The following is a 20,788-nucleotide window of genomic DNA, read 5'->3' on the forward strand; positions in this document are numbered from 1 at the left end:
CTGAGGCGGCCCAGTGAGAGGCCTCCTCCGCCAGCCTGGATAAACACAGTTAGCTGGGGAACTCAGATTGTTTCTCCTCCTGTAATCCCACATACTGGAACCTCTGTGCATGTGCAGTGTAGTGATGAGAGTATATGTTTTTGTGCGACCGCTTCACAGACGGCGTGGGTGTGCACTGTACTGTATGTATATAAGCTTGTGTGTGCACCACTGAGCCGCACATCTGATGCTGGAAGCTAATTGAGGATACAGGGATGCATACAAGCCCAGGAGCAAAGCTCCCCACGTGGCTGCATATTCATTCATAACGTTTTTTTATCTCCCTCGAACACAAGCTCCATTATCTTCCACACACCAAAAGACGCGTCATGATACGATTCAGCCGAGCGTTCATCCTCAACGTTGCCAGGACTACACAAAGCTCACCTTTCACTGGAAACTCCTCATCAAGGAAGGTTTACTTTCAATTAAACTACACCGCAAAAACATTCACACGCGCGCAGCCACTAACCTCCGAGTGACTCCCAAGCATCCTGAGCCATCCGCCACATTACACAAGGAGATTCAGAGCACAAAATGAAGGAATAACACAAGGCGACAATATGGCTCAGTTCCTTTCACCGTGGGGTTTCACTCTGAGAAATGTTTGGAGTTTCAAAGCACTACATCCTTCCTACAGTACACGCTCATTCTGAAAAGGGCTCTCTGTCTCTAATTGGTCTCTTTTACCCTTTTTTATCCGCTTCTCCCTCTCTGGCTGCCGTGCTTTCTGCCGCTCTTATGAACACACACGCAATGGTGTGTGCATGTACATACAAGCACGTAAACCAACACATGCGACATTCCCGTCTAATCCACATCCATCCTCTCACCGATTGGTTTTGCTTCCAGTGTAAACTTCCAAGTAGAGGTCAGACTTCAGGGGTCACAGGGGCCCGCAGAAGGCCATGCAGCTCGACTTCAAAGAGAAACAGGCCTGGGCAGGGCGGCTGGTTCGTTAGTGCTTATTCTGCCCTCAGTTGCACCCGCTCACATCTCCTTTATGTCTGTTTCCTATTGCTGATGCTAGACAGTCAAGGCTGCGTTAGCTGGCTACTGCATTTCAAATGTCTGACTTTTCTTGGATCCTTGTTTCGGCACATTCACCTTCCTCCGCTGACTGGTTGTTAATATTCATTAGACTTCAAACATTTCATCGTTTGGTAACTCTGGCATTAAATCTATGCTGTGACAGAATTGTCTCCTAGCAATCCACTGACAGGCACAAGACTAATTTAACAGCCTTGACTATTGATCTGTAGGAGCTGATTAGGGCTGGATATCAAGCCTCAATACGTTTTTGTTACTAACCGAATTGTGGCCACAGCACACCTCAAATACTTCATCAGATTTATAAAGCTTTAATTAGATAACAACACCAGCCCAGGAGGTTGTCACCAGTGTCAGTTTGTTTGGTGGTTGGTTGGTTTCTCAGCAGGATTACACAAAAACTATGGAGGATGGGGGTCAGCCAAGAACAAACACCATTAACTTCAGGTGCAGATCCAAATAAATAAATAAACAAATAAATAAAGGCATTTTGCCTTTTTTGCTAATTTCCCAGGGACTTATTCATGAATCTTGATGAGAAAGAAATCAAGCGTAGATAGGTGGCTGGTATCTATGACTGAATAAAAAGGCGTGATGTTGGGCCTTTGTGGAGGTATGCAGCCCACTGACGACTCCAACTACAATCCCAAAGCATCAGTATTTGACAAGCTGGGAAACCCAAAGTGTCCGTATTACTATCTAACCAACAGGAGTTTTAAATACAATTATACTTGTCTTGGGATTTGAACAATGTTCAGGATTAATAATCAAAATAAAAACATTTATAATAATTTGGCAGAATACAACTAGAGAGAAACTGGGATAGGCTCCAGAAACCCCGCGACCCCTTAAAAAAAGGGGGGATAAAATGTGGTAACATCCCCTGCGACCCTCACAGAGAAGCGGAAGAAAATGAGATGAGATGAGAGACGACTAAAATATATATAGCAGGTACTATGACCGATAAAGGATTGTTAAGGCCGATACCGATACAAATATTTGGTGATTTAAAAATCCAATATTTCGATATATCAGCCGATATATATATATATATATATATATATATATATATATATATATATATATATATATATATATATATATATATATATATATATATATATAAACAATAAATCCAGAAACGCGTAACAAAACAGAAACAGATTTCCGTAACATTAGTTATTTGTAGTCATTTATGAGTCCTCACTGAAATAATATGATAATGCAATTTGAAAAATAAACTTGTTGGTTTTATTGTCACAACAGAACAGGGTAACATCAAAATACATCATAGGGTTTGTGGCGTTCTAAACACAAATGTTGCCAACAGGGACGTTGTAGAGCAGGGGTGCCCACACTTTTTTAGCTTGCAGACTACTTTAAAAATGACCAGGTCAAAATGATCTACCTACATAAGAAACACTAAACATCTATTTATTTATACATACACTGAATAAACTTTATATAACACAATGCATAACTGATATTGAGAGACTAAAGTAATCCTTGGTATTGCACAGAAAAATTGACAGCAGTAATGCACACAGGTGACAAACAGCCATCAATACTGCACACAGCTAACACACCGGGAGCTGGTGGTTTTCACCATAAAGCTTTTGAATGCCTGAAAAATGTCCTCTCCCCGCATGCGTTCTTTCATGGGTGGTAATGTTAACAGCTCCTCTTCTTCAGTCATATCTGTAAACACCATCCAAATAAAAATGCACAACTGGGCTGTATCACTGGTGTCTGTAGACTCGTCTGTAGTGAGAAACACTCGCAGCCTGCAATGTCTCTCTGAAGCTGCTGTGTCAAATCCTCTGCCATTACTTTACAGCGCTGTGTAACTGTACTTCTTGATAGCTGAAGAGCTTTGATTGATGACAATATTTCTAGTTGTTTTTAAAATCCCAAAACGAGGAGTCAGATGCTTCGGTGTTGGCCTTTGCTTGTGGATTCCGCTGTGTGAAAAACGACTGTTGTCCAATTAACTAGTTTCCTCACTGTTCTCTTTGTCAGCTCACTTTTTGAAGGCAAGTCAGTGTCGTACTTTTACAGTTCGAAAGTGCCTCTCAACATTCCTCTTCTTCGGAATAGCGACGGTAGTTTGACAAATCAGACAAATGCACATTCTTTATATCCTTCCTTTTGTTGAAGTCAATTGAAGCCGCTAACCAGGTCGCTTAGCTCGCTTGTGTTTTGCAGTAGCTAGCGCATTTGTGCATACGACCCGTGACACGTGACCCGTACAAGAAGAGATCTCAGACTGGCTGTCCTGTACATCAAATAGGTGGCATACAAGACCTGTTGTAGAGTGCCCTCTGGTGGACTAACTACTCACGCCAACACTCATAACATGGTCGAAGGGTGTTTCATCCGTTTTTATCTTATTCTTTAAATATGAATTTATCGGCCATTATATATAGTTTGGAAAAAAAAAAAAAAAAATATATATATATATATATATATATATATACATATAATGACCCCCCAATGAAAAACACAAACTATATTTTGTTAAGCCATTTAACTGAAGCTGACAGATGTCCTCATCACATGCTATAACCATGTTACAGTGAGGTCATGTTTCTCACTGAGTGTACCTTTAAACCCTAATTTTTGGATTTCATCAACATGACTTTTCTGCCCTCTAGTGGTAATGTATGACAACATAAGCTGCATGTGTGTATTTGTGCTTTCAGCATAGGGCAACACAAATGTTTCTTAGCAGGGATGATGTGCATGTAAGTGCCAAATAATAATTCTTTGTGTTTCAATTTTACTTTTAGTGTTATTAAAAGACTTGATAAGTCATGTGTTGTTTTCTTTGTCACACAAACATCTCAATTAAAATGTGTATCAATGATTGGTATCATTAGTGTTATTTCTTTGATAGCTATATAAAGTTGGATGCAAAAAAGAATCATACTGAATTAGCTAGAATGCAGTAGAAGATCTTTAAAACCAACCATTACATGTGGAAATTATACATGAACATACTTTTGAAAGTCAGTGTGCTCATGCATTGAGTTACAAAACTATTGTTATGTCATCCAGACAGATATACATCTAGTAGGTGTACATAAATTAACATTACATATTCACCTAAAGGGATTAGGATTACTGCTCCGTTTAAATATTCAGTCACACTGGATAGTGACGGGATGACTAATTTTGCACAACCTCTCCTGAACACTAGAGGTCAGGGTTTTACCATCTATGGACGACACCCTGACTAGAAGCCACTGCCACATTAATTACACTGTCTCAGACGGAGCAAGGAAACAACTGAAAACACCAGAATCAAAACTGAAAGAGCCAAAGGGGAAAACTTAGTCTCATACTGCTTCAACTGCAGTCAAATAACACCAATGTTCCAAACCTGCTTGAAAATTACCTGCATGAATGAGTCAAACATTGTTATTGGACCTAGAATCAGTTCCAACAAACAGTATTTGAAAAAGTAAGCGGGAGTTTCACAGCACTTTCTGATGATTTATGAAATTCTGATGCACGACCCACACCACAGAATATTAGTCAGTCATCTAGTCTGAATATCCTGTTTTTTGAACAACTAATGGAAAACTTCACCAAGGAAAATCTTATTTTATTATAATACTAACACTTGTTTATAAAAATTGTTTTGGAAACAAGTGGAGCTTTCTCCCACAAACAGGTTTCTAAGACTGAATTTATATTAAACAGATGTAAAGATAAGTTCAAATACACAATCTCTTTCAGAGAAGTGACTCAGTCTACCCTTCAAATGTAATGCCCATCCGGCAGACTTGGTGACATAACATGTCTGAGTGTACCTTTGGGAAATGTGTTGACGTAGGTACACAGGGGAATTTTCGGTGCCATCGCTTTGCAATGTCAGCACCAGACACGCCTAGCGGAGAGCATGAAAACAAAGCTGGCCGCAAAACAGCTGTTATGTCTGACTTACTGTACAGGCTACCAAAAAGAAAAAAAAGCCTTTTCCGCAAATGAAGTTGTGTTTCTACCCTCAGTGATCACTGCAAAAAACATCTGATGACAAGCCTCAGTGAGCAGGCAAATGCACACACTGTGCTGCTTTTAATAATGCAAAGCCTTGAATGAGAGTAAACAAATGCAGCGCACGAAAATACATAGAAAAAACACCTAACTGTGCTACATAATAGACTTATGAAGACAATAAACTGTTAATTCTCTTGGCTGGAATTGGCTTGAAAACGGATGATATATCCAATTCTGCTTTCTAAGCAGCAGCAGAAAAAATTGAACACATGCTTGGCTTCAAAAGAAACAGACAGACAGCTTTTATGACATGCGACATTAATGTATAACCCATGTAACTGCATTCTTGCAGTATGTAAACCACCATAATGAGCATGGCCAAGTCAAGATGTTCTTCAGGCAGAGCAGCTGCAACTCCTCATAGTTGATTCTGGTCCAATTCTATAGTAGACACATACGTACATACAATCTGACACTGCTCTGCCTCCTCCTCCTCTTCCTCCTCCTCCTTCTCCTCCTGCTGCTGCTGCTGCTGCTGCTGCTGCTGCTGCACTGCAGAACATCCATTGAGATGCTCCTCAATGTTTTAACCTGGTCTCAAAGTTCACAGACACATGACACATGTTTGTTCACCACTTTCGGTGTCATTTGTATCTCAAAAACCCAATAGACTGTGAAAAAATAATGATAATATCGCAAAAACATGGTAATATTCTTGCAACAAGGGGCACCAGGAAAACAATGTAAAATAACATTTAATGACTGTGTTGTAAAAAAACAGTAATGTTCTTTAACTAAAACACAGTTTTTCACTTTCATTTCACATGAGATTTTGTTTATTTTGGGGGCTTTTAAAGGTGCACTATGTAGTTTTAGGAAGACAAAGATCTTTATCTTTATTTTTTTTTTTTAATGCCCAAACAAACAAAATTAACAAACTGAAACTGACGATATTTGGCAGTTCCTGCCACCTCTCTAGCTTCAAACATGGTTTGAGTTTGATTTTCTTATCCAAAACTACATAGTGCCCCTTTTAATATTTAATTACGGTTATTTACACATACAAATACAAGGAAATTATATTTTATGGTTATCAACAGTTAGAGATTTTAGTTTTTGATTGATTGATGATTTTGGGGTTGAAAAACAAAAGTCCTACAAGATACTAAATCCTGTCATGTTTAAAGATGCATACCGGTATGTGATACGATGACAAGAGCTGCAACGTCTACCCACAAGGTACATTCTGACCACAGATACATGTATATAACGTAACACTTACGCAACAACTGATGCTTATCATTTTAACTGCTAAAACATCTTCACTTGAAAAACAATTTGTTGTCCTTTGTACTTAGGATGTGGCTACTGGGTGACACACTCTTTATTTCCAATACAAATGTAACTCTTCTGACACTTAGTAAATGCATGAATAAACACTGTTCTGCTTTTTCCCTCCATATGCGCAGCCGTTTCTTTCTGCCTGACCGTGTTTGAACAGCGCAGAGCAAATAAAATTGCTCCTCATTCCCCTCAAAACTACAGCATCTCCTCAGTGTCTCAGCACCACTGCAATGTACATTTAAAGCACTCAAACCACCAGAGTACCAGAACCACTGTGGTCTGTATGTTTGTGTTTAGATTGTATGACAGGAAGTGATGACGTCAGTGTGTTTCATGTCAGACAGCGTCTCGGGTTTCTGTGAGAGCAGCTAGACATGAAAACAAACTCATCTCATCGCAAGATCACTACTTGAGATTACTTACACGCAGGAGCTTTCGATTTTATGGCAAATTCCAACAGCAATACAAAACTCACAGCAAATAAAACGTGCATGATGAGATATAAAACAGAATTATCTGAAAACCATGTGAAACTGACCGCACCTCATCTTGCTCGCTCAGCTGTTACGGGAATCAACATCCGCTGAGGCATCTTTCAGTTCATCAGATCTGCGCTGGACCAATCGGTGACGTATTGGGAGTTTTTAAAAGACGACTTGTCGTCTCTTAAAAACTCCCAAAGTGGTGAAACTAAGTGATACAACTAAAAAGAGTTATGATTCAGAAACGGCAGGGTCTGTCCCACCTCAAGGTAATTCAGTAACAGATCTGACTAGTTTGGAATCGATTTCAATGTGTTTCCAATAAGTTCTTCCAGTCATAATATCAGATGATTGTTGAGTTTTGCCAGACCAAACCAAGCAAAGTGAGAAATGTTGGCTGGCTTTTGTCAGGTAATCGCAAAAGTGCACTGATCCAACATATCAATCTTTTTTTAGGTCTGCATGTTTTCCTTTATTTTGGACTTGATATGATGATTACAGAAATGGTTAAAAGGTGCATTATATAAGAATTGGCCACCTTGAATTCATGCTCCCAACAAATAGGGCCAGCATATCACCACAGTAACCGCTAACTGCTGCTGCCTGTATTCATCTTAGACATCTTTCACTGTAGCTAATCTTAGCTCAGTTAGCCAAGCAGCCAGTGGAAATATGAGGGGAGTGCTGTTGTTTACACTCCTAACAGAAGCTTTGGACCGCTAGGAGAAAGAGGTTTTTAGGCCCTGGGCTAGTTGGTTAGCATGCTAACTTCCGTACATATCTCTTGACCTACCCTCAAAATAGCTATTTCATCAAAATGGCTTCATGATTTTAGTTACACTTTTGAATGTTGCAAACCAACATTTTTACAAATTGCACCTTTCATGTTATGTTTATGTTTTTGATAAATGGCCATAACAACTACATAATATGTAGACTGAAATTCTACATGGACTACATATATTGTATAAAATTCTGTTTCATATTAAACTTAAAGTATAATAACATGTAAGGCGGCCCGTAGTGTAATGTCTAAACAAGTCAGCAGCAGTGCATTAGCATGACTGATGTTGGGCACATTAGCTTCAATCTCTGAAATTTCTCAGGTTCTATAACTTTGTTATGGCTCACAAGATACAGATAACAGGCCAATATTTTTAGAGGTTTTTGAGTCTAAGTCCCAACTTGCTTTGAGCTGGCTGCCGACCACACCTACAATCCCAAAGCGTCTATATTTTGTAAACTGGAGAACCCCAACCATCAGTTTCTGATTATTGTGTTTGATTGCACAAGGGGTCATGGCTAGACTGGCATCAGTGTTGTGTAAACTAAATTTTGTTTTACCAATGAATCGTTGTTAAAAAGAAGCATGTTGGATTTATGTGAATACATGTGTTCTGTTTTTTGTAAATTGGCCCCTTAATGCTGGAACTACGAACCCACTATGGGTCACGGACCCACTGTTGAAGACCCAGGCTTGCGTCACCACCTGTCTCCTTATCGTGGCCAAAAAGCTGCACTCGAACATAGCACAAAGACTACAGCTGACAGCCAACAAGCTTGTATGTTCTGTGCCCGCATGAAAGGAAATACATGTAACCGCTGTTGCGATTAAGCAGAATTTTTGACACCACTCTCGCTAATATAGCCGCTCCTGATGGAGAATATGTGCGGTAAAAAGTTTAAAGACGAAGGCACTGACGAAGAAGCAGAGTAGAAAAGTACGGAGAAACATCACTAGCTGGGTGAAATCATGGATACCACAGCGACAGGCTCAAGGGGCTTTCCCTCTCTTTATCTGTTTGTCTTTTCTGTACTGAGCCGTCTATCTGAACAGCCAATCACAGTGATTTCTCTCACCGACAAGCCACCGCCGATTCTACCTGCTGAAGGGTTGGGCCACATGCGGGACACACCAGACTGACTCGAGCCCCGGATGACTGCCCTGACAATGTGTGTAGGGGCCTTAAGAGAAATCAGCTGTGTGACTCCAAATAAAATATCGAGTGATCCTTCCTTCCCACAATTTCTGTCTTTGGAGTGATTTATTCAATACGGGTTAAGAGTCATTGAAGCTGACGCACACAGTGTACATTTTAACTTCTTTGCCAGTGTCTTTTTACAACCAAAACAATATCAAGAAGCCAGAAGCTACCAGTGACGGAGCCAAAAATACCAGTTTCACGGTCCAAGGACTTTTGGAGATGAGTAGGCAGTCCCTGTTAAGCTTTGACCGAAAGCTGTTTGTTGGAAAGTGACAGAACAGCGACTGCAGCAGCAGAGATACACGTCTTCAAAACAGACACCCACTAACAAAGACCACGATACAATTAAGAAGAAAAGAACTGCGAAACCACAAATGTACGTAAAAGAAATGTGTCACATTTCCAGGGAAGTTACAGAGAAGAGAGTCATCATTGCATATACCCAGCAAGCAACCCCCTCCCCCTCCCAACACCACCACCACGATGACTCTGGGCCAAAACTTCAGCCGATTCTGTTTCTCAGCCTTCTCTCTGACAGGAAGCTTTTCCCTCCCCCTTCTTCCTCAGCCCCTCCTTCAGCTGAGGTGGGCGTGCTGAGGGAACACAGAGCGTGCAGATGTTGACGTTCCACAACGAAAGTTGTGCCCACATCCGCTCAGAGTGGAGACTTGTGTAGCCTATAGCAGGCTGTTCAGACTAACAGTAAAACAGCAGGCGACAAAATATGGCTCTTCTACAGCACGGTTCACTTTCAGCACCACTGGAGCTCAGAGACGAGAGCAGGATAGGCTCACTTAGGCGAAACAGAAACATATAGTCTGTGAGTGGGTGAGAGAGAGTGAAAGTGAGAGAGATTCCAGGCGATGTAGCCTACTTCTGAACATGAAGAAATAGCTGTCATTAAAAAGCTTATGTGACATCATAAGGAGCTTTTAAAACATAGTAAAAGACTTTAACATGAACACTTCTCCTTTAAGTGTCCACCTGCTGAGTTGATGGATTGTCACATTTCCTTGTCTCACACTTAAAGCAGGCAGAGCTGCTCTCCGTGTCGTCACTTACCACCACTCAGATGAGGCTGAGTCGCTGCCTATTCATGGGTCATGTCTCAGTCAGCGGGCAAATGCTTCAAGTGTGACTTTCAATGAACTCTGCTCCGTCATTAACATGATCATTAAATGTAACCAGAAAAACCACTCTTGTTACGATTTAACTCACTCTTGTTACGATTTAACTCACTAATAAACATAGAATCTCACTGGCTAGACTGTTAAAGGGAACATCACTAACCTTTAAAGGTGCACTATGTAGTTTGGGGAAAGAAGAGAAAGATCGTCACTGATTTTTTTTTTTTTTTTATGTCATAAACTAAATAAACAAACTCTTCGTTTTCACGATTGAATAAACAAAATAACCTTGAAGGACAAAACTGTTTCCAACTGTTTTACTTTGTCGTAAAAAAAAATAATTTTCTGTACCTAAATTACAGCTTTTAGCTTTCATTTTGCATTGGTAAAGGTTATGAGATTTGGTTTATTTTTGGGCCCATTTTTTTTTAAAAAGGGCAGTTTCGGGGCAGAAATCTAAATCAGATGCAAAATATGTCCATTTATTTATTGGTTATGCCCAACCAAACTAAATAAATGAACTCTTTTTCGTGACTGAATCAACTGAATAACAAACTGATCTTAAAGGACAACACAGTTTTACACAGTTTTGTTTATAGTTGGCGGATCTTGCCACCTCTCTAGCTTCAGACAGTGTTCAGGGGACCTTATTTTTCTCTGTAAAACAGCAACTCAGTTACAGGAAGAAAAAAAAATCTGAGTTTGTATTACTACCTCAGTAATATTGTAATTTAAAAAAAAATTCCGAGTTTGAGTTTCTTCTGCATGATAGTGCCTCTTTAAAGTCTCTCCAACTGATTACAGCCTCTCCTGCTGACCCACAGTTTGAACTGTGTCGAACACGTCTGCTGTACGACATGCTGCAGACTCCTCCAGCGGTGTCAGAGCCGAACTGTGAGCGGACCGGGCAGTGACACACAGACTTCTTCTCAGCTGGACTTTGACGGGTTTTTTTCAGTACACCATTGACGTCATTCGGTACACTGTGACATCCTCTGTCACGTAGGCTACCGTAGGCTATACTACTGTTTTGTTTTGTTTTTTTAATCAGTTTTCCACAAATCTCTTGTTCAGTCTTTCCTCTTACATGACAGCTGTTTTGTACCAGCAGCGCCAGTACTACTACTACTACTACTACTACTACGGGTCACGAGGACACCTACGGCGTACAACGAACGCTCGGCGCGCGCGCACACACAAACACACACACATACACACACACACACGACAAACACATCTCTGTCTCACCTGTTTCGGTGATTTTGGTTCACCTGGCAGCAGCACCGTCGCTCCTCGTCGTAGTAAACACGGCGGACGAGCTGTTTGACAGCGTGTGAGACTTGTTTACAAAGTTTCACCGTGAGCTCCCATTGGTCTGAGGGAGGTTTGGTCGACGCCCCAAACCCTCGGTCACCGGGCCGCGTCTCAAACCTTTGTTTCCTGGAGTGGCTGCCTTCCTGTAGAGAGGAGACGCAGCGAAGTGAAGGAGGCGAGTTGTGGCACCTTGATGGGGAGATTTAATGGCATGTGTTAGGGTGTTAAAGCGGCACTATGTAGTTTTAGAGAGGAAATTCAAACTCAGAGTTTAAATATATCAATGGTAATACAAACTCTTGTTTCCATCACTGAATAAACAAGCTGTCCTCAGAGGAAAATTAGCTCTCCAGAACCCTCTCTGAAGCCATTAAAGTGGCAGGGTCGGCCAAATATGAACTAAGTTAAACAGTATGAAATTGTGTTGTCGTTTTTAGGTCGGTTTTGTTTATTTAAACAAAAGAAGTTTGTTTATTTAGTTTGTTTAGGCATGAGCACGAGTCAGGGAAGATCTTTCTGTTCTGATTCAAATTGTGCACCTTTAAGCCAATTTCTCCTCCATGCAGACACGAAAAAGGCCAAACACATCGGGATCACAATAAGCTGCCTTCTGTGCTACCTGTAGTGGAAATTTAAATGAGTGGCAGTTTGCAGCAAGCACATTCAGCTCCCACGTTTCCAGAAGATAAAAAACAGACCCCATACTTTTCTACACCAAAATAAAAAGGTGCTTTATGCCACATAGATGGGGTACCTCAGGGAATACACCAACTGATACCTTAAGCTATTTAAAATCAGTCACATGCATCCAGACATAGACCTAATTTTCCCCAAAGTTGCCTTGTTAATGCGAACATATTCAAGAACTGTTCAGTCAATGCATGCTTAAGTAGGCTATGAGTGGTTATAAGAACATATTTTGGTCTGACAATTTATAATGTATTATTAAAAGAAAAATAATGCAGCCTAATGCAGCTTTTTATATTAGTTTTGAGCTGTTAGGATACAGGATTGTGCTGCAAAGTGATTTAGTCCTTAGCTGTGGGCCTACAAAAGTATCCCAGTTCTCACTAGCTTAAGGCTGCTACACATAAAACTGGAAACAAAAAATCCCTATAAATGGATGTCTGTGAAGATTCTAAATATTTAATTGGATATTACTTATAGAACAATAAATCATATGGCTGTGCTGTATGGGCTCACTGCTCTTTCTCAGGCAGCATTACAGTAGAAAAAGAGAAATAAAAATCTCTGAATACATCTGGAACTTTTTGTCTTTGTTTTTTGCACCCAATGTGCCTTATTGAATAGAAGTGCCTTAAAGCAGTAAATACATCGCTGTCTTTGCATTTTGTGGCTTCCAGTTGGATTTACACTTATGCTTTAAAGGCCTTGGACCTAATTCATAAAAATGTTCTGAGATTTATACTCGAAACTTCTCTGAAGATCATTGCCAACGGCGGGCTTCAGCTCAATTCATAAAAGACACTGAGCATAAAACACCTTGCTTAAGCAGATTCTGAGAATCCCATTTGTAACTTACTCGCCTGTGACCTATAAATCTCAAATCAACTTCCAGTGACGGCACCTGCCTTGCTATTTCCCCCTTTACAAAAGGCCAACAGAAATGAGGGGTTTATTCAGATATAGAGACCCAAAGAGAAAATCAAAGATTGTGGAAGATAAGATCACAGCGATGCAGAGGAGACTGAAGCCAGAGAACATATATTATTGTGTAGACTAAGTAGTGTTATATTGTATTGTATGTATTCCGTAACACTGTGACTGCATACTGATCTCCTTTAGAAACTGCTGGTGTGCGTTCATCAGGACATCATTTCCACACGACTGGCAGTGATTGCCTACTATCCATTAACATGCTATATGCTGAAGTGTTAACAAAGAAAAATCTACCAGAGACAAACAGCAGGGAATAATTTCAGATGAAAATGGAAACATTTATCCCTTCATGGATAATTTACTGTATGTTGCCCGCTGGGTTATCAATCTGCCTAAAAGCTATCATGTTGCGATGAAACCACAGTATTACAGGTGTTTTTAAACCGGGAAAAAATATATCATTGTATGCTACTACTTAAAAGCCACAATACGTCTAACAAGAAAACTGTTGCCACTAGGATTACTTCTTTAATCAATACGTAAGGGCTCTTGCAATACGTAATCCACTCGTGGCAATTAAAGCGTAATAAAAAGGCTATATACATTTCTCATGTTCTGTTTATGCATTCAACAGCGTCATTAACATAATGTATAATCAAAAACACAATCTTAACCAAGCTTAGCCAATGTGTTTTTTTGTGTTTCAGGCAACAGGACATCATCTGGACAGTGGACTCTTACCAGGGCCTTCATTTTTGGTGTCACTACTTTCCAGATTATTGCACACCAATTTTGTGGGGACCCTGAGGTTAAAAAGCCTGACACTTCTCACCAGATAGTAGAAATAACAAGGCCTCATGAAGCTCTCCAACTGTCCATCTGTTGTCCAGTGGAGATGACCATTTTTACCTGAAATTGTTGCGCATGTTGTGCAAACAAAATACATTTCATTTCATCAGACATTCTTGCCGAAAAAAGCTGTAGGAAAGACTCAGATCTTGGTCAGCGCCTAATGAAGATAAAAAGTCACCAACACCAATTAGTACGCCCTTACCCTCCTGCCAGTACACACATCAGCGTGTAAAATCCCTTTTCTTATTGTCTAATTATAGTTTAAATTGATTGAAGCTCCTTTCCAAGCATTTTAATGACCTCTTGTCCACTGAGACTGTCTGTAGTGTGAATAGAATACAAACGTTACACCCGTAGCACTTTAAGCTTTTTCTCCCACTATCTATGGACGAACGGGACTCAGGCTGGCCAAACAACATGTAATCAGAGATTGTTGTGCCCATAGAGACCGGTCTCCACCACAACATCTTGGATCAAGCTGTTGCACTTGACAGGTGGGCTGTGTTCTGTGCACCAGACTACAGCGGGACAAGGAGAGGGTTAGAGAGAGTTAATAACATAACATTGATGCTTGATGCTGACACTCAGTCAAAGTGGGCAGGAAGTGGTGGCTGTACACGGGGGCCTACAGGGACCAGTGCCCCTGTAAAAATGTCCCTGCCCCCCCCCCCCCCCCCCCCCCCCCGTTTCTTCTTCTAGTAGTCATCATGGAATGAGGAAGTGACATTGCAGCATTTTTTGGACCAGTAAATAAAAAAGTGAGAAAAACATATCAAGTTATTTAGAAATCCGAGGAGCTGTAGGAGGAAGAGCCGGAGGAGTTGATGGAGGTTGGAGGGAAGGCAGGTGATGAAAGTGAGGGCTCTGACACATAGAGGGACGGTCCAGAGGGTGAGGAGGAAGGAGAGGGTGAGGAGGAAGAAAACCTACAGGGACAGAGGGAGGAACAGCAAGTTGGTCCATGTGGATCAAGTAATGCACCATTAGGTTTGTGATGTAGAAAAGGTGTTTTTGTACATGCCATTTGCAAACCAGTGTCATTACAATTCATAGTACAGTGTGTCCATAAAATGGTGCTTTCTGCCATAATTAATTTTTTGTGTCATTGATGTGTGATTCTCATGTTACAAAAATAAACAAAAACGTGGCCTACATTTTTAAATACATGCAAGAGTAAATAAATGTTGTTTATAGGTGTGTCCTATGCTTACTGTGCATCTTTCCACAGACATCAGCAAGTCCAAGAACGATGCAGCAGTACAGCCCAAGTTGATTATATTCCCAACCACTTGGAGGACAGGAGGTGGAGCTTTAGCCCAAACTGGTATGAGGGGATAAGGTCTCCATGCCCACCTTTTGCAGCATTGTCCTACTTTATGTAATTTCTCATTTTTGATGGTCCTACCTCATTTTTTCAATCCATACACTCTTTATGTACAAAATAAACGTATGTATGATTTTAATGTAAAGCAAAATTAAAGTATGTAATGTTTAAATATCATTTGTTTCCGTTTTTAATGTGCCCCTCTGATTAAACACTGGCCCCACCTTGGCCCCCCCAGTAAAATTCGTCTAGAACTGCCACTGTGGGCAGCCAGTGTTTCCCTGATGTTGAACTTTGATGTGAAGACGCTGACCACATTATTATCACTATCATTTTGATGCTGTTTACGATTACTATAACTCAAATTCAAAAGATGCGCTGTGTGTTTACGTAAATTCATACATAGATAACTGTATATATGTTCTGTGATTTATGTAGCATGAATGAGTTTATGATGTTACATTTTCTTATTCAACCCCATGTTGTATTATGACAATAAATTATCTTGTACCTGATGAGGAAACACACAGCAAATACAACAAAGCTATTTCTATCATTGATTCTCACGTCCATGTGGTATTTCCTGTGCAGTAAGTATGCAATGAGAATTGATGTGTGTATAACATATGTATATGTCCATAAATGGATGGACTTATTTGATTCAAAGCCTTACGTCAGGTTCTGATTAATCAATATGAACTTCACAGGAAGAGCGAGGAAATAGAATCCAGCGCCTTGGAGGGCTCACATGATAAGTCCGCGGTGAATTTAACTGAAGGGCCGGCTTTGATGAGACAATATAATGCTCTTGAAGATAAGAGGAAGGAGGGATGGAATGTATTTCTTCACAGATGTCATGGGGTCTGTGTGAAAGGGAGCAGGGAGAGATGACGTCAAAGAGGGAATGAGACAAATCTGTTCAGAGGTGACATATAATAACACAGAATACATGGTCGGACCATTCCGAGGTTTTTCCCTCTTTCCACTTAATATCACGCACACACAAATGCTCAAATACACACAGCTGCACACACAACAAATCTCAAAACAAAATAGGGCTATCCAGAGGGAGTCCTCTTGGCGGTGAAATTTTGGATGGCTTTTTACAAATTACAATTTCAATGTGTTTACATGTGGCGTGCCGTGTGTTTGTGACAGGGATTCATATTCTGTGGAGATTCTTCACAGGCAAAATCACCAATTTCATACACAGTAGCAGTTAAGAATGGAAAACATGCAAAACAACTATTGAAGTCAGGTCAATGTTATTTATATGGCCTTATATCACAAATGAACAGGACAAACTCTGTCCCTATAGCTTTGATTCAGATAAGGAGGCAATTTTGTATTGTGTAATCTGTGTTTATAAAGATATGGATATGGATTCCCCCCCCCCCCCCCCACTGCAGCATTGAATACAAATTACAACCGAGTAGAACATAAACTGACAAAGTGTTCCTTCAGCACCTAAAGTGACTGGTTTAGTGATTCGCAACGTAATATACCTCTTATCATCTTTTAGTGAAACAACCTTCTTATTAAGAAGTAGTCACGCACCAGTGATTATGGTTTTCTCATCAAAGATAATTGTCAAGAAGAGTCATTCAGTCATAGCTATATTAGCCTCAGTGAAGTCCAGCTTCAGTGTGCACTCAAATAGTTCTTCTGAGAAAACAACACCGACTTGATGTGTTTGATTGCTGCTATCCTGCTGTGCTGTGCACTGGGAAAGGCAGGTCAGACAACACAGGAGTCCTCAATTTCCTGATAAGAGTGTGCAAGTTACGTGGGAACAAGTGAACAAAATGCTTCAAAGAGAAATGAAACAATTTACAACCTCACAAATACAGATACATCAAAGACGTCAGTGACGACAATAAAGTTTATTAGGTGTATTTGTCACTCAATCTTCAGCACTGCAATTGGACTATTTGAGAGTCGGGAGAGTGCACAGACTAACATAACATAATAAGACATTGTTATTTTCAAATGTAGTTTTTATTGTTTTGGCCAGTGTGCCATGGTGGCGCTTGACTATTTCATCATGTACTAGCTTTACAAGGAATTATTCCCACCCAGAGAGGTGGTTGTACGATAGCACTCTTGTTCTTTGATTGCATCGCTGTCATGCACATCCGGCCCCTCCATGTGAGGCTCAAAATGAGGCAGGTGAGCATCCACATGATGTCCTGGATTACAGACTATTTAATTGACAGTACAGTTTGGCCTCCTGCAGAGCATTGCGATTGAAATGCAGCAGAACAAAAAGGGTACTTGCTGAGAACCACACTTTGTCACCTTCTTCATTTTCACACTCTGCACTGTAGGTTTCTTTTTTTTTCATCTTTTTTTCCCGTGGCTTTTTTGCTTTAGGATGTGTCAGTAGGGCAAAGAGGACAGATTCCATCTGCACCTGAAAATTAGACCCAGTGGGTGAGAGCCTATTATAACTCACTGGATGCACCCACCTAGTATGCCTGGTGGGAAGATCCACTACTCTGAGGTTCTCGGTAACAGCGCTTGATACGGTCAGCGAAGCCTAGCAGGTGCTGTACGCATGATAATCTCTCCTGCCTCTAAACGAACTTAGAAGCGATTGCCACACTCCTGATGACTCCATGCCCTCACAAATCTGGCCTTGCAACTACCTCAGAGAACCTACATCGCCCTACAGCCCAGAGACCTCTCTTCACCACCAGTGACGAGTGCTCCACTGGGTTTGGCTGACCCTAACAATATTTTGGGATGACAACATCTACCAAGATGTGAGTGCACTCCTGGCATTAACTCCCAAACACCAATTTAGGCATGCTATAGCATTTGATTGGCTGAAAGAGAGGGGGCTTTAAGGTGCACATCATAACATTTAATATTTTATATATCAACTACCAGCGTTAACTAGCTTCAAAAACCTTGGTTATCTGTAGATAAGTCTGACAGGTGAAGACTCGCCATTGGAAAGTCTTGTGAGGGGCCGGCTTTTATTTCTATCTTATTTATTTATTAATTTATTTATACCAACCCCGGATTGACAGGATGTAGCATTTATAGCCTGCAGATATTCAGTAGGTCATCTTATTTGCAGAAACATGACAGGTGCAATCTGTAAAAGCAGGGACAGTTGAAATCACAATTTAAACTGCACATATCGAGCACTTGCACATTGAGTATGCTTTCCAGCATGCAGCATTCATACACACATGAATTTTATTGATGTTCTCTCAATATCTAAATTGCCCTTCAAAAGCAAATGAGTGTGTTCATAAAAGATTTTTTGTCTCTCATTCCACAAGCACTTCATCCCATAGCCCTGTCAGCCCGTTTCTACCGGAGAAAAATGCCATCAGGACACACATCCTTATGTTGTTGTTATTTAGCCTGTTATTTTCAAGGATATTAACTTCTAAATCACTGAATTCTAGGTTGTGAAAAATAGTTTGCAGATGGGGTTGTTGCGTCCCTCCCAATGTTGAGACCAAACCTTGCCCTTGGCTCATAATAATAATAAATTGGACTATTTGTTACATAAGTATTATACATATGTAACAAATAGGATACAGAAATAAATGAGCAAAAGCGTAGTTTTATGCAATGGAAACGCAAACCTATTTATAATCTCATTTAATTAAGAAACAATCAAACTAGCTACATTAGCCTCAAAGCAGTAATGGAAATGTAGATAATAGAATTATGCATGTTTCTCAGTTTCTCTCGGCAAGACACGCTAATGCCTAGCAACAACCTATCTCTTAGAATATACAGGTAACGATTTAAATTTAATTGGAAGATATGAAAATAGAATTGGGTTGTTGTTTTTGAGACAGGAAAACAGTATGCAAATCAATAAGAAAAAGGAGACATAACACAATTTGATTGCTTAATTAAGCCCCACAGTTTTGATCTTTGGCTCTGACTATTCTAGGTGGATGCAGCAGGTTTTTTTTGTGGGGTTTGCCTAATTATGATGCTTAATCCATAGGCTCTCCTGAGGGTTGGACTATAGCAAAGCAGTAATTAAATCAAAGAGCTGAATGGAAATGAGGAAATGTTTTTCTTTCGCACTTAATCTTTCTCTCTGAAGTCGAACAATGTAGGGAAATCTTGGTATATGTTAATGTTATTGTATTTAGGAGATAAGATTCAGAGAAAGTTAATCATTTGCAGATTTGAGATAGCAGCCAGCTTGGGATGAGAGAACCAAATACGAGCCGGAAAAGTACCACAGTGCAAGAAAATGAATGTGAGATAACTTAAATGTGAGGAACATTTTAAGTCAATAGAACCTTATTATTATGTGCCTTACAGGAGCTGCTGTAAACAGCCAATATTATTTTCCAATTATTTTTGATCATGCTGATTGATTGTGACAAAATTCTAATCAATGCCCCATTGTGGAGCTCTACTAATACCTGCTCTTGATATTTGATGGATTGAATTGAGCGGATAAGGAAAAGACACAAGCACACATAGACACACATCAGAGAAATGCACATATACGAGCTTTCATGCTGGACAAAGTCAATCTTGCTAATCTCCAACAGGACATCAGCGGATCATTTGAGTGAGTGGTTGTTTGTGGATCAAATAAAATCGCAGTCTGACTTTGAGAGTTTTGATGCATTGTTGGACAAAGTGAAGTTGAATTTAAAGGTCCCATATTATGAAAAACACATTTTCTCTGGTATCTACATATATAAACTGGTCCTCCCTGAGCCTACCAACTCCCAGAATGAGGAAAGCAAACAAGTCTTGCATGGTCTCTGCAGCCACTGGTAAAACGGCGCTCCTACAGGCTGTTCAGATTCTGCTCCTGTCGTTACATAACGAAAGGAGTCATTTTCATAAGCCGGCCTCCTCTGTGCGGTGATAGGAGATGGGGGCGTTCATCCCTGAGGTGAAGTTCGGTGTGTCCAGCGGCAGTGTTTCGCAAATTGTTCTGTTGTTGGTTGTATAAATCAACATCAGTGCCTATATTCTGTCCCAGCTACAGAACAACAGAAGAGACAGTGGCTGCGTTTCATTTTTAATGACAACATGCCAGCTACGGTTCGTGTTAGCTTGTATGTGTGTGCTAACCACTTCACATCGGACTGCTTCAGTAACCAGGGTCAGTACAAAACTGGCTTTGCCTCGACACCGACCCTCGTAAAAGGATCAGTCCCAACCATAGAGGACCCAGCAACTGCACCCGAGCCACAGGTAAGTGTCGCCACGTTTTGATAGTATTTACAGTTGCCTACGAGTATGGTGAAGTCAGCTTGAAATTGGCTAACTATTTAGGTCTGCTTCGTTTCGCTATGCAATGGCGTTTGAGACGAGTTTAATGTTAATAATATTAAGATGGAGCGTGGTTGTCACAGTAAAAAGTCTGGAAACATGTGCAGACTGGAGACAGAGATGATGCAAACAGTGTCCAAGAGTTTGGAGACTGTTGGAGACAAACAGAGCTTTCGCTAGCTGTTAGCCATTAGCTACATGGTAGTAACTGTAACAACACATACAAACAAACTAACATTATTCAGACACACTAACCATTCTGAAACGTCCTGCTGCAGCAGCAGAGTCTGTACTTCTTCAGGAGCCTCTCCATCTGGGTCCTATTCTGGGTCAAACTGGTATGGTTGAACAACAGCATTTCGGCGGACCATA

At 40.5% G+C, this 20,788-nt stretch overlaps 1 long non-coding RNA gene across 1 annotated transcript in view; it reads right to left on the reverse strand.

The window, feature by feature from the left end:
• The window catches only part of LOC115586341 (uncharacterized), a 108,917-nt gene extending 97,522 nt beyond the window's left edge, over positions 1-11,395 (reverse strand). The window contains exon 1 of the long non-coding RNA XR_003984858.1: positions 11,278-11,395. This is a non-coding gene — a long non-coding RNA (uncharacterized LOC115586341). The remainder of the gene's footprint in view (positions 1-11,277) is intronic.
• Positions 11,396-20,788: the final 9,393 nt, after the last annotated feature.

This window comes from Sparus aurata, chromosome 8 (genome assembly GCF_900880675.1).
Source record: "Sparus aurata chromosome 8, fSpaAur1.1, whole genome shotgun sequence".
NCBI lineage: Eukaryota > Metazoa > Chordata > Actinopteri > Spariformes > Sparidae > Sparus > Sparus aurata.